The sequence below is a fragment of the Silene latifolia genome, chromosome 4 (assembly GCF_048544455.1).
Source record: "Silene latifolia isolate original U9 population chromosome 4, ASM4854445v1, whole genome shotgun sequence".
Lineage (NCBI taxonomy): Eukaryota > Viridiplantae > Streptophyta > Magnoliopsida > Caryophyllales > Caryophyllaceae > Silene > Silene latifolia.
The window spans coordinates 70,896,306-70,912,484 of NC_133529.1; the positions used below are offsets into that span (position 1 = coordinate 70,896,306).

Consider the following 16,179-nt stretch of genomic DNA (forward strand, 5'->3'; position numbering starts at 1 on the left):
AACCTAAGCTCTGGTGCCAATTGTTGTGCAAAAGCGTGAATATCCCGTGTTGGGCCTCTGCTGCATCTGTGTCCACAACCCATAATAGTACGATATTGTCCGCTTTGGGCCAAGCCCTCACGGATTTACTCTTGGGCTCCTTTCCAAAAGGCCTCGTACTATTATATTTTGTAGATACTTATAAAGATGATCTTCCATCTTTATTCTAAAGATGTGGCATATTCACGCTTCCGCACAACAAGTGGTATCAGAGCCCAAGGTTCGACTTGGGCTAGACACGGAGATTCATCGGGACAAAGACTTGAAGGTGGACGTACACTATAAGACGTGGAACTCCTATAGCTCGAGAGAGAGCTAATATGTTCGCGTAAGGCGACATTGGTCTCATGGTGTTGAAACGGCAGGCCGTCTAAGAGAAGATCGTCAGCGGCCCGGCGAGGTGGGCTGAGGCTTAATGGAGGCAACAAAAGCGGTCCATGGTAAGTCCAAAGGTGGTCCGGTGTGACGCACTGAGGCGGTGGATTCGGACCCAGTCTAGGGTATATTGGATGCACAGGAGTTTGGTACGCAAGTGTAGCACAAGCCCCTATGAGACACATGGTGTGTCGTTTAAGGGGTCTTTATCAAGACTTTGTGATGCGGGTGTCTAGAAGTTGGGGTTGCAAGGTGTGGGGAGTTCTCCATGGAGGTCAAGGTCCGAGTCAAGATGATGGTCCTTGGTTTGAGGGGAGGATTGTTAGGGTGCAAACTCATGTCCCACATCTTTAGAATAAAGATGGAAGATCATCTTTATAAGTATCTACAAAATATAATAGTACGAGGCCTTTTGGAAAGGAGCCCAAGAGTAAATCCGTGAAGGCTTGGCCAAAAGCGGACAATATCGTACTATTATGGGTTGTGGACACAGATGCAGCAGAGGCCCAACACGGGATATTCACGCTTCCGCACAACAATACTCTATTAATTTCGGAAGAGATCTCGTTGTTTTGTTAATTTCTAAATTTCTGAAGATATCTCCTCGGGCTGGAGTTGAGGTCAGTGATTTATAATTCCTTTTTATGAGTTAAAGTTAAGTCAGATGATTATGAGAAGACTGCCTGTATTGAGACAATTGTTGTTCTTAATGCAAGTCCAGATGTTTGCCCTGTTTGTAGAGTGCTTTAAGTGTTTAAAACGATTCGTGCATTAGGGGAATGATGGTGATTAATCGCTTTAAGGTTTTAACGTTCATTTACTGTACCTTAGCAAAATTAACCCCTAGCCCTCCTCCTCACTGTTGATATCTCTCTTTCAATCCTCACCATCCATTTTTTTGCTTAAGCCGCATTCATTACCTACATTTTATTTTATTTTCTTTTTCATTTCATTACCTACTTTCTCGTTTGCTAATTTCATTCATTCATCTGCTCAACGACGGTACAACTGGCTACCAAAGAGGCAAAGATTCTTACTTTATAGACTAGGTCAGCTAGCTGCTTGTGTAACACCCCCATTTATTCAGGAGTCTTTAGCTAGACATTCCCAAATAAATAGACTGTTACCATCTCGGTTTTCCGAGGTAGTGAATAACAAAGTACAATAAACCAAAGTACTTTAATTAAAATTTAATGATTACATGTTTATTACAAATTAATCAACTAAAACTTAATATAAAATAATTATAACTCGCAGCGAAATAAATAAAGTGATCTCATAATCTATGTGGTCTAGACTTCTAGGTAGATTGGCCAAGTCCTCACGCATTCCATAGCTCCCAAGTCAGCTAATCTTTAGTACCTGTCAAATCTGGTCCCCATTATGGTTCATCACAGGTGTTCACGAATACACGGCCAACCACGAGGTTGAGTAGGATAAAATACTTTAAAACAACCAATCTCTCACAACTATCAATATTCCAATCTCAACTGTTCACATGTCACATCTCGACATCAACTGTCCACGTTATCCACCATAGACTAAGCCTGGGGCAGTCCAAATACTCACACCCGTTATCCACCAGAGACTAAGCCTGGGGCCTTCCAATTAATCACACACATTATCCACCAGAGACCAAGCCTGGGGCAGTCCAATCATCACTCACATTATCCACCAGAGACTAAGCCTGGGGCAGTCCAATTCTCATAAATCATTCCACAATACAATCGTATAAAGTATACACAACTCTAACAACTAACAATGTTAATCACTCAATTAGGTTAATTAAATAAGCAGTCATAAACCAATCATCCTTCCAATAACATCCATGTATTAAACACGAAAACAGATATGGTTGAGTAGATTATCGTACCTCGTCAACAATTTCCAATAACGCAATCCGAGTAAATATAAATCCAATTAACACCGCTTCTCACAACTCCGTCACCTAGACAAGTAATTATTATTATTATTATTATAATTACTAATTATTCACTTCATTTAAATAATTCAATTAATTATAAATTAATTACGTTAATTATGTTCTCGTATAATATAATTCAAAAACCCGTTTCAATAAAACCAAAACCCAATTATCCATTAAAACCCGTGTCAACCCGTCTTTTAAAACCCGACTCAATAATAATTAAACCAAATTTAATAATCAGAATCATACACGAGCACACGACCCACAACACAAACACAAACCCACGACACCAACAACACTAAACATACAACAACCGAACCCGAAAACCGAAGCTACACGATAACCACAACCCACTTCCGCCAATTAACACCATCATGCCAGCCACCACCTAGTACCCAGCCGCCTTTCGAGCACCCATAACACCACCAAAAACGACCACCATAAACCTGCCCTAGCAGCGAGACGACTGACACTAACAATACAACCCATACATGAAAACAACCCACATAACCCGTGTAACACCACCTCACGCCACTACTGACCACCATATGTAACCCACCCTGACTCCCTAGCCGCGACACTAACGACCCACAGCCACCTACACTCGTCTCAACAACAACAACCAGCAACAATCAACCAGACAGCAACACTCCCCTGTTTTACGGTTTTTCGACAACTACCACCACCACTCACCACCCCAGACCATCCTACTGCCACAAATATAACCGCCTAACCCCCACGAATCCAACCAACCTAAGTTCGAGTCAAACCAGCCACGAGAAGGGTATAAAACCGGTTCCATCGTGTTTAAACAATAACCATGCCCTACCTCGTAATTCCGGCCAACCATCGCACGAACCACCACCCTTGACCACCCACGACCACCCACGGTGGTCGACTCACCCCCATGTAATCACCCAACCGAGGTCTAGGTCTGTCTCGTCCATGTACGGGTTCATAAACTATATAAAACGTGTAACTTGTGTATATCAACCACCCAACAACAACCTCTTCAAACACCCGTTTCCAGCCGGTCATAAGTGGTCAATGGTGGGTCTGGTCAAACTATGGTGTCCCACGGTCAAGGTCATGGTCTCGGGCCAGTCAAGGGCGGTCTAATTAAAGAGTTAATAGTAAAGAGTATACATGAGACGGTCTTAACTCGAGTTAATTAGCAATATTAATCTTGTGAATATTTGAATGTCAATCCCAATTTTCTCCCCTTTGTGAATTCTTCATATTTATTATGAATTATAAGGTCTATAGTTTCATCTATTTATATATGTAGGTTAAGCTTATAAGAAATTAATTAGGAAATATGTAATTTGCCATATTATTAATATTATACAATTACTCTTATTATTACTATTATACAATTACATACATATACTATTATTATCTTTCTTTAACTACACGAGTAACTAGCACACGGTCCAATTAACAAATCGCGAATCATTCATTATTTTTATCATTAATTATCGTCTTATTTGCAATTATTAATATAAATACCGTTTTAATTAATTATTCGAATTACATAAATTATTCCTATAAATAATTATCAATTTACGGGATATTACAGTCTTCCCCCATTAAAATGAACTTCGTCCCGAAGTTCGCCCAGGAATACTATAAAATTCTCTATAAACAATTACATATTCCAACTTATGATCATTGCAGCATGATTAACCATTTATTATTAACAAGCTATATCAACTTATCAGAATGCATAACAAAATAAAGTTTTAACACGGAAATGTATGTCAAAATAAACTCAAAACATGAGGTGTCACATTCTACCCTCCTAAAAATAAACTTCGTCCCGAAGTTTCGGAACTACTACTACCCGAGGAAAGATGGTCTAAGATTTTAAATATTCTATACTTATAATCAAAACAAGGTGTAGTCAATTGTATCCTATCTTACCTCTCCTTTGGTTCCTTTATCGTCACTCCCACATCTCGACTATCATAGTTTACGAATTTATAAAACATTTATATTAAACTTTTAGTAAAACTCGCGTTTTCAGAAATCAAAGTCAAGTTGTAACTTTCAAAAATCACCATTAAATAACCGTTATATTCCACGTTGAGTTTTTATACTTTACAGAAAATATAAGGAGTTTTAAAACCATGAGAAAAAGAATCATACTGAAATCTCGTTCAACCATTTTATAAAGATTTTTACACTCCAGTTCGTCCAATCAAAAATCGATCAGCAATTTGTCAAAAACTAGAGTCAACTTGTAAAAATCACTATTAATTGTCAAAAATTTACCTTGTAACGTGGCTTATCAATTTGAAACATATTTGAATCATTTAAACACTGGAGTTATAATTAAGTACAAATATTAAGTACAAATTAAATGAGAATTTTTACAAAATCGTTTGTCGAAAACATAACTGTACAAGAACATTCTGACCACTGTCCACTAAATTATTTATTTCTCCCAAACCATAAAACTTTTAAACATAAAACCAATGACATTGGTAAGCTAACTCAATGGGTCATCACTCATAAACATTTCAACCTTAGACGATAAACAGAGGTCAAACGACAACTAAATCAAATAGGGGTACAATCTGACGGAATAAAGTCCAGCTCTAGGTTCCTTTTTACTAGGTCACAAGCCCTTATTAACACCCTCCTACTCCTATACCAACACAATTTGGTCAATAAAATTTCTCACACAACTAGTATCTACTCTAAAGCATTCATCTCACAAGTTTTAATAATATCATAATATATTGTAAATAACATAATATGGCTTCGGGATTCACATAACCGCATATCGCTAGACATGCATGATACTACTATAACATTCAATCACATAATCAATAATATCGATTTACACTTACTTCATGCTTATGATCAAAACAATTCAACATCAAATCCTTATTTCATCCATCCCACTCTCCTTAAAATCAAGGTTACGTCTCGTAACCTTGGTCATCAACGAAACAATACACATCCAAGGCACAATGACTCCTAAGAAAATAAACAACATTCATTTTAAATTACCCCACTCTTCAATATCTCTGGGGTAACCGGTTCAAAATTGAAAGGGCCAGAAGTTTGGTGTGAGGGGGCCCCTAACTCATCCCAAGCTTAAGGGGGCACCTAACAGTTTCTACCCGGGTTTATTTTATTAGACACTTCTTATATTCATTATTTGTTCATTGGTTAGGCATGATGATCGTTTTGCTCTGATACCACTTTGTAACACTCCCATTTATTCAGGAGCCTTTAGCTAGACATTCTCAAATAAATAGAACTGTTACCATCTCGGTTTCCCGAGGTAGTGAATAACAAAGTACAACAAACCAAAGTACTTTAATTAAAATTTAATGATTACATGTTTATTACAAACTAATCAACTAAAACTTAATATAAAATAATTATAACTCGCAACGAAATAAATAAAGTGATCTCATAATCTATGTGGTCTAGACTTCTAGGTAGATTGGCCAAGTCCTCACGCATCCCATAGCTCCCAAGTCAGCTAATCTTTAGTACCTATCAAATCTGCTCCCCATTATGGTTCATCACAGGTGTTCACGAATACACGGTCAACCACGAGGTTGAGTAGGATAAAATACTTTAAAACAACCAATCTCTCACAACTATCAATATTCCAATCTCAACTGTTCAAATGTCACATCTCGACATCAACTGTCCACGTTATCCACCAGAGACTAAGCCTGGGGCAGTCCAAATACTCACACCCGTTATCCACCAGAGACTAAGCCTGGGGCTTCCAATTAATCATACACGTTATCCACCAGAGACCAAGCCTGGGGCAGTCAAATCATCACTCACATTATCCACCGGAGACTAAGCATGGGGCAATCCAATTCTCAAAAATCATTCCACAATACAATCGTATAAAGTATACACAACTCCAACAACTAACAATGTTAATCACTCAATTAAGTTAATTAAATAAGCAGTCGTAAACCAATCATCCTTCCAATAACATCCATGTATTAAACACGAAAACAGATATGGTTGAGTAGATTATCCTACCTCGTCAACAATTTCCAATAACGCAATCCGAGTAAACATAAATCCAATTAACACCGCTTCTCACAACTCCGTCACCTAGACAAGTAATTATTATTATTATTATAATTACTAATTATTCACTTCATTTAAATAATTCAATTAATTATAAATTAATTACGTTAATTATGTTCTCGTATAATATAATTCAAAAACCCGTTTCCATAAAACCATAACCAAATTATCCATTAAAACTCGTGCCAACACGTCTTTTAAAACCCGGCTCAATAATAATTAAACCAAATTTAATAATCAGAATCATACACGAGCACACGACCCACAACACAAACACAAACCCACGACACCAACAACACTAAACATACAACAACCGAACCCGAAAACCGAAGCTACACGATAACCACAACCCACTTCCGCCAATTAACACCATCAGGTCAGCCACCACCTAGTACCCAGCCGCCTTTCGAGCACCCATAACACCACCACAAACGACCACCGTAAACCTGCCCTAGCAGCGAGACGACTGACAGTAACAATATAACCCATACATGAAAACATCCCACATAACCCGTGTAACACCACCTCACGCCACTACTGACCACCACATGCAACCCACCCTGACTCCCTAGCCGCGACACTGACGACCCACAGCCACCTACACTCGTCTCAACAACAACAACCAACAACAATCAACCATACAGCAACACTCCCGTGTTTTACGGTTTTTCGACAACTACAACCACCACTCACCACCCCAGACCATCCTACTGCCATAAATATAATCGCCTAACCCCCACAAACCCAACCAACCTAAGTTCGAGTCAAACCAGCCACGACAAGGGTATAAAACCGGTTCCATCGTGTTTAAACAATAACCATGCCCTACCTCGTAATTCCGGCCAGCCATCGCACGAACCACCACCCTTGACCACCCACGACCACCCACGGTGGTCGACTCACCCCCATGTAATCACCCAACCCAGGTCTAGGTCTGTCTCGTCCATGTACGGGTTCATAAACTATATAAAACGTGTAACTTGTGTATATCAACCACCCAACAACATCCTTTTCAAACACCCGTTTCCAGCCGGTCATAAGTGGTCAATGGTGGGTCTGGTCAAACTATGGTGTCCCACGGTCAAGGTCATGATCTCGGGTCAGTTAAGGGCGGTCTATTAACGAGTTAATAGTAAATAGTATACATGAGACGGTCTTACCTCGAGTTAATTAGCAATATTAATCTTCTGAATATTTGAATATCGATCCAATTTTCTCCTCTTTTGTGAATTCCTCATATTTATTATGAATTATAAGGTCTATAGTTTCATCTATTTATATATGTAGGTTAAGCTTATAAGAAATTAATTGGGAAATATGTAATTTGCCATATTATTAATATTATACAATTACTCTTATTATTACTATTATACAATTACATACATATATTATTATTATCTTTCTTTGACTACACGAGTAACTAACACACGGTCCAATTAACAAATCGCGAATCATTCATTATTTTTATCCTTAATTATCGTCTTATTTGCAATTATAAATATAAATACCTTTTTAATTAATTATTCGAATTACATAAATTATTCCTATAAATAATTATCAATTTACGGGGTATTACAGTCTTCCCCTGTTAAAATGAACTTCTTCCCGAAGTTCGCCCAGGAATACTATAAAATTATCAATAAACAATTACTTATTCCAACTTATGATCATTGCAGCATGATTAACCATTTATTATAAACAAGCTATATCAACTTATCAGAATGCATAAGAAAATAAAGTTTTAACACGGAAATGTATTTCAAAATAAACTCAAAACATGAGGTGTCACATTCTACCCTCCTAAAAATAAACTTCGTCCCGAAGTTTCGGAACTACTACTACCCGAGGAAAGATGGTCTAAGATTTTAAACATTCTATACTTATAATCAAAACAAGGTGTAGTCAATTGTATCCTATCTTAACTCTCCTTTGGTTCCTTTATCGTCACTCCCACATCTCGACTATCATAGTTTACAAATTGATAAAACATTTATATTAAACTTTTAGTAAAACTCGCGTTTTCAGAAATCAAAGTCAAGTTGTAACTTTCACAAATCACCATTAAATAACCGTTATATTCCACGTTGAGTTTTTATACTTTACAGAAAATATAAGGAGTTTTCAAACCATGAGAAAAAGAATCATACTGAAATCTCGTTCAACCATTTTATAAAGATTTTTACACTCCAGTTCGTCCAATCAAAAATCGATCAACAATTTGTCAAAAACTAGAGTCAACTTGTAAAAATCACTATTAATTGTCAAACATTTTGTTGGAATATGTGTCCTCCGACAATAATGCGATCACAATTGTTGATCATGATGATCACGTGTTTAAGTCTCATTATAAAGAATACAATTGGGAAGTAATATTTTACTGTCAACTGGTCCACACATATCGGTAATGATTGACTGACTAGAGTTTGACATTCGTAGATGCGTGCGCGGTGGTGATCAGTTGATCCCCTAGGTCATACCTAAAGGGCAACACTCTTAATTGATCAATTAATTGATCGTATAACGTTACGAGTCAATTAAATTATTTAAAATTGACGGACGATTTTGGAAGTAATATTTACGTGTCTTATTGAAATTTGATTAAATGAGATACGGTCTAAGTAATCGAATTGTTTCATTACTCAGATGAAATTATTGTTTAAGGAAACAATTTAAATTGAATGAATTATTATAAATACAAATTGTTGTGATTTATAATTGGTAAAATATTTTGGTACAAGTAATTATGAATTACTAGGTCGATTTTTGTATATGACGTAATTTTATTAATACGTTGATTTTTAACATGTTAAAAATACATAACAATTTTATGTGACATGTGACATATTGAAAAATTGACAAAAATAAAATGGATTCCATTTTACATATGTACCGAAATTAAGGGAGGATTTAGGATAATATTATGTTTATTATATGAGTGGTAAGCATAATGATTACCCTAATTGACTAGCCATGCAAACCTAGTGATCATTGTGAAGAACAACTAGTGCATGCATTGGCTCCCTCTTCCCCCCTCTTCCACCCGGTTTTTTAGAAGAAAAACCACTTTGGTTTTTCTTCTTATTTTTACCCATTATACATTACAAATGAAATTAGTGCATAATATTATTCATTCATCTAAAAAATTTAAGTTTTAGAAAGATAAAAACTCTTCCTTCTCTTCCTTCTCTCTAACCGAAATAATAGAGAGTTCCATAATATTTTTGGGTCAATTTTTATGCTAAATTAATATTGTTCTAGTATACATAATATTAATTTAATTAAGAGTTTGCTTTGGGTATTATACTTTGGGAGGGATCCTATACTTGGATCCTAGTTCATCCATTGAGGAAAGCACAAGAACAAGAGAGAAGGAGATCTCTCTTGTGCCCAAATAAACCGAAATATCAATGTAAGATAGAGATTTCTTCTTTAACTATTTTATTGTTTGCATGCATAAGATCACCATTTAATTTTATGATAAATTAACATAAAACATATATGAATATGTTGAGTATAGAGATCTACTTTTCTAACAATTGGTATCAGAGCCTTGGTTGTTTGCATGCAAATCGGTTAAAAGTTTTTCCGAGTTATACGATTAACATATAAAACTTGTTTAATTTGTGTTATTATGATATATCACGAAAATCATTATGCATGTTAAAGTTTCTGGTCTTAAAATGTTTTTAGGATATTTTGGTTAATTTATGGATTTTTATTGTTCATATTATACAATAATGGCATTAAAAATAGGATTTTATGAATAAAATATCATTTTCGGACTAAAATTAGCTAAACTTCGAATTTTTCAGTGATTTTTGGATTTAGATGGATTTTTCATTATTAAAATCGGATTTAGATGAAAAATAGGTTAATAAGAGATAAATTTCGAATCTGGTCATAGAAATTTAGTATGTTGTCACATGTGATTTTACAAGATGTGTGTAAAATAATAGGCTATATTGAAGTCTTCATGCGTGATTTATGATTTTTTGAAGAAAAATAGCATAAATAGTGACTTAATTAGTGAAATATTAATAAAACATACTCCATGACTAAGGAAAAACGTCGCATGTTGCATTTTATTATCTTTTTCAGATCTAAAATTGAAAAGTTGATGAAATAATTTTTCTCATGTTTTTATGATTATTTTTTGTTAAAACCGATAAACCGCAACATTGTTTTTCCGGATAAATTTCGAAATTTTTAACCTTAGTTTTTGAACATTATGAGTGTCATGGTATTTTTCCAGAATGTTCATGAGTTTAAATTTCAAATTTTGAATTTATTTGAAATTTTGTGATTTATTTGAAGTTTATAGCTTATTTTATTATAATTTTTGGTCCTTTAATGAACAAATTTTGGAAATATGAGTTAATTATGGTCAAATAGTTAGTGAAGACTAATTTTGAGTCCTAAAAGGTTAGAGTAATTAACTTATGCATAAATATGAATTTATGTAATTTTGGTGATTATAAAACGTTGAATCACGCAAATCCGTAAAAACCGTGTAATATACGATATTGGCTACTTAAAGGCGATTTAGCATAAAATTGGGCATGTTCATACATATTATAATGCTGCATTTTATTTATGATTGTCATAATTTTATTTTATGTAATTTTTGAATTATGTAATTTTTACTTAGTATGGCCTTAGTTTTTTAATTGGTATTACCCGAAATGTATGGGAATATCTGTAACATTCCGTTTGATGTCTAGGAGTGTCTTGATTTTGGATTTGATAGTGGATGATATTATGGAGCTAGCAGTGTTAGTGGATGGTGGTTGGTTATGTATGAAGTTGGTGTCGTGAGAGATATATATGTGGTGGATACGATATCGTGAGTCATGTTAAGGAAGTAAACATAGTTGGTGGAGTGGGTGTTAAGAGTTCATGTTTTATGTTTGGTCGAGTTGTTGAGTTCTTAGTTATGTTGTTGTGTCTGGGTCGAGTTAGTATGGTTGTTTTTAGAGTATGGGTTGAACTTCGGGGACGAAGTTCTTTTTAAGGAGGGAAGACTGTAATACTCCGTATTTATAAGTCTTGGGGTACTCTATCGAGTAGGCCTTACTCTGTCGAGTAAGGGTAAGTTGCGTTTTAGAAAAGTTTCGACTGAGGGTACTCTATCAAGTAGCCTTAGGTACTCGATAGAGTATGGGGGTACTCTATCAAGTAGCCTTAGGTACTCGATAGAGTAAGGGGGTACTCTATCAAGTAGCCTTAGGTACTCGATAGAGTAAGGGGGTACTCTATCAAGTAGCCTTAGGCACTCGATCGAGTAAGGGGGTACTCGATCGAGTACCTTGGGTACTCGATCGAGTGTCCGGTTTTCGGGGAGTTTTCTCGGGTTTTGTTAATTATGCGATTAAGGTATTTAAACATAATCGTCATTGTTTTAAATCACTTTTGCAAAACCTAAAACCCTGTTTAAGAGAGAAAGCAACGAGTTCATCTTCCTAATCGCATTCTTAGCAATTCCGGAGTTCGAGACGGTCGGTTCTTGTCGTTATTCGTATCGTTGAGTTCCTTGCGTCGAGGGTAAGCTTTTAATATAATTTTTATAGTGTTTTGTTAAGTTTGGTTAAACCCTAATTTAGAGATTGGGGGTTTTGTGTGTAGTATGTGATGTGTAGTCTCTATGTGTTATATGATAGGAGGAGGGTTCGTAGAAGAGGCTTTTTGATACATTTTTGTAGATAAATCTGCTTGTTGTGCTTTCGGTAGGATTTCCTACTCGGTATTAGTCCCATAATGGGATATTGGTGATGTCTTTGTAGTTAGTTGTTTGATATGATGATTGTGATTGTGATTGTGATTGTGGTTGTGTTTGTTGATGGTTCTCGAGATGCGTTCTCGGTTGAGTGGGGTCACTTGCGGGAGTGATCTCACGCCCTAGTTTCGCCCTTCGTGGAACCCGCCACGAAAGGGGATGTGCACATTAATGGGACGGGGTTATCGCTCAATATGATGAGCGGGGCTTAGGTGGGAACGGCTGCGGTCCCCCTGGCGGTCGGGTCCAGGTGGACCGGTCGAGTATTGAGATGATGGGAGTTGGTAGTGTGTGTGTGTGTGTGTGATTCATTTTGTTTGTTTATCTTATTGTTGTTATCTATATTGATTGTGTGATTAGTACTGACCCTGGTGTTGTTTTGTAAACCTGCGGTGATCCATTCGGGGATGGTGAGCGGATATTGAACAGTATAGAGATGAGTCTTTGGGATATTTGGGATGGCTACGACATGATGATAGAGTCTTCATTTGTAGTTTAGCATTTATTATTATTTGAGTTGAGAAAGATAGTTTGGAATAATGTATTGTACTTTGATTTGGTTTGAGGATTGTAACTCTTCGCTAAAGCATTTATAATTAAACGTTGTTTCTGTTTTGTCTATTTGATTATCATACCTCGGGCGACCGAGATGGTAATGTCTTCATACCTAAGTGGTCCTGGTAAGGCACTTGGAGTATGGGGGTGTTACAAATGGTATCAGAGCGACGATCCTGAAACCTGTAACCAATGAATCTAATGAATCTAGGGAGTCAATTAAAATGAACCCGGGGTAAAGGTTGTAGGAGCTAATGCAAAGACTTGGGAGACGTCCTAAAGTCGCGAACTCGCCCTACAATTTTGAACCGATCACCATGGGATATGTGTCGGGATCGTTATGTGCTTATTGTGTCTTTGTGTGTATTTATGTAGTAGTATGTTGTATGAATTGATGGATGAAAGATGATAATGACGTGAATTGTATGTTGGTTGATTGTAAAGCATGAAAGTATAATTATTGATACATGTAATTTGACATGTTATAATTACGCAAGGAAAAGTGTTTTGTCTCTATATATATATAAAGCGATGTGTAAGTATACATGTTGTTGTTGTCGTGTTGAGTAAAAAGTACGAAGGTTAGGAGTATGAATTGAACATGTCTTTGGGTGAATATGTTGAACGTATATGGTGGATAAATATGTGGTACGATGGATGAATTAGTGGAAAAGATGAATCATCGTGGTAGTAACATTTGAATAGGGGACTTGATGTCATGTATTTGTGATTTTGTTTACGAAAAGTGATAGAATAAAAACATGTGGGTAAGTCATAATTGGCAAGTTAGATAAGCTAAGTGCATGATGAATGTTGTTGTTTGGCTTTTGAAAATAGTAACATATGTTTATGAATACTGGTTTTATGAGTTTTGGGTTGTTTTCGTTTAACTTGGTTGTGATTTAAGTTGTTTGGAAGTAAAAATCAAATAATTATGTCGTCTGATTACAGCAAAGTTGTCTTTAAACTGTTATAACTTGAGATGCGTAAATGATTTTAATGTGATTCCAATTGGAGGTGATAGCTTGTTCTTTTACGATTCTAACGATAGGTCACACGTCCAAAACGACCAAGAAATGAGTGAGTTATGACTGTTGTTTTGAAAACTGGACAGATCTTGAGAATTGGGGTACTCGATCGAGTATCCTTGGTACTCGATCGAGTAAGGGGGCACTCGATCGAGTACCTTAGCTACTCGATCGAGTAGCCCCGGTAATTTGTTTTACGTGCTTCTGATCTTCACCTACTCGATCGAGTAAGTCCCTTACTCGATCGAGTGGCTCATACTCGATCTAGTGACCCCTATTTTGGGTCATATGTTTATCTTTTGACTTCGTTGCATATTATGTTTAATTCAAAGGCGTTATTTTGCTTCTTTATGCATTGTTTTACATGTATGTTGGTCTTGACGCGTAAGTTACCCAATTTTGTGGTGTAAAGAGTGGCACCTATGATGAGTATGAGTTCGGTGGGGAGGACATGATTTATATGTGTTGGGATTAGTAAGACTTAATTGAGGCATAGAGCATGTTGTGTGAGACGAGATGAGTGACATGATTGTATGTTGAGTAATGAAAATGTAAGTGAATGTGGGCAAGGCATGATGTAAGTTTAAGGAACGTGAGAATGAAAAGATTGAAAGAAAGGATGTGGATAGTAGCAACCGGAGATGTATAATAAATTATGGAGGGAGATGGCTAGAAATAGTGTTGAGTAAGAACATATGTAATGAAAGGTCGTTTGGAAATAGTGGTATATAGCGAACTTAATGGGACATGTCGCGACGTGGATTTGCGGTAGTGAGTGAGTTTGGAAATTTGTGTTATCGAGACGAAACTACTGTGTGATTTCCTTGGGTAATTAACGGTATTAAATGAATTATGATTTCTAGAGATGTAAAAAGGGAGATGCAATTGTTTGAACATTAAACGTTGATTCTATGGATAGATTAGTGGCAAGTGTGAGTGATAGCATAATAAGAGAAGATCCATGGTAAGAAAGAGTGGGATGATGTCGGTAGAAAATAATGGAATTTGAGTTTTGGAGCAACGAAAGGGTAACTGGATTTCTAAAGAGTTAGCTAGAAGGAATAAGGAGTTGAACTATTAATTGGTATTATTGAGTGTAAAGAGAAAAGAAGGATAAAAGTAAGCTGAGGAAAATATTCACCGGAGTTATGTGATATAAAGGTAAGGAATCATCGAAATGTGTGATATTATCATGAGGATGTTAGTTAATGGTTATATGGGAGCTTCTGGGACAACATGTTTAATAATGAGTTTCGAGAAATTAAGGAAAGTAAGAAGTTAGTAGAATATCCGCATGATATGAGATTTTGGTGGAAAAATGGATGATGATTCAATTAAGGAAAATATTGAGAAGAATGTTGAGGTAATTTTGTTCATGGATTCGATGTTCGTTGTTTGGGATGTTAACCAATGATAGAAAAGAAATCATGATGTTTAGAGATGAGTGAAGAGGTTTGATGTCCGGACAGTGGTAGTGTTATGGTCTTTGACTAGTGGTTAAGGTTAAGGGTATATTAGAAAAGTGGCAATTCTAAAGAGGCTGATTTTGTAAAGACTGAATTGATAAAAGTATGGTTGTCAGGAAGTATAAGACATAGTCTTAGGAGGTGGTTTCTCATAATGAGTGTTAATTTGTATGGTTATGTATGGCGGAAGGTCTTTGGTGATGCGAATGGAAGAATGTGATGAGGGCATGCGAGTTAAGCTCGGACAACGGGTAACCTTTGTTGAGTGGTAACTTACGTGGTCGGGATTGACTAGTTGGTTGTGATTACGGGTCTATGATATGTGTAAATGTTTGTGTGAGGTTCGGACCTCACAAGAAGTGGTATGGTGTGATAATTATAAAAGTTTTTTTTATGAATGTTATGTAATATATATGTTGGACACGGTAGTTTAATTGAATGATATCCAAAAAGGTAATAATTTGATTAATTTGACATGGCTAGTTATAATTTTATGTGTATTAATACCACATGTGTATTCCGTGAAATGGTAGAGATGATGTTCATGAGATGCTTATCTGTTTAATTCATATAATATGTTGCGTTGTGATTGAGTAAAGTGGATTTGAGTAAGTTTTCTTGTCCAGAAAGGTTATTTTAAGTCGTATTTATGGAATTGTATGTATTTGTGATGTCTATCGATGTGGTTGTTGTGCCTCGGGTGGTGATCCAAGACACGGTATTTAGTATTGTGATGCGGGTATTTTCGCATTGTGGTGTGGTTGTTGGTGGCGGTGTTGTGATGCCGTCACCGGTTGTGGTGTAGGCGGGATGATTATGATACGAGTTTTGAAAGTGCATACCGATTATACATAGATTGTTGTTTTGTTTTTTGTTGTTCTTTGTGAGTTTATGTTGAACATGTAGACGGTTGTCTTGCTTATTGATGTTTTCTTTACCGAG

General features: G+C 36.2%; 1 long non-coding RNA gene across 1 annotated transcript in view; it reads left to right on the top strand.

Moving 5' to 3' along the window:
- The first annotated feature begins 951 nt into the window (after nt 1-951).
- Nucleotides 952-16,179, top strand: part of LOC141653572 (uncharacterized) — a 30,693-nt gene continuing 15,465 nt past the window's right edge. The window contains exon 1 of the long non-coding RNA XR_012547459.1: nt 952-1,034. This is a non-coding gene — a long non-coding RNA (uncharacterized LOC141653572). The remainder of the gene's footprint in view (nt 1,035-16,179) is intronic.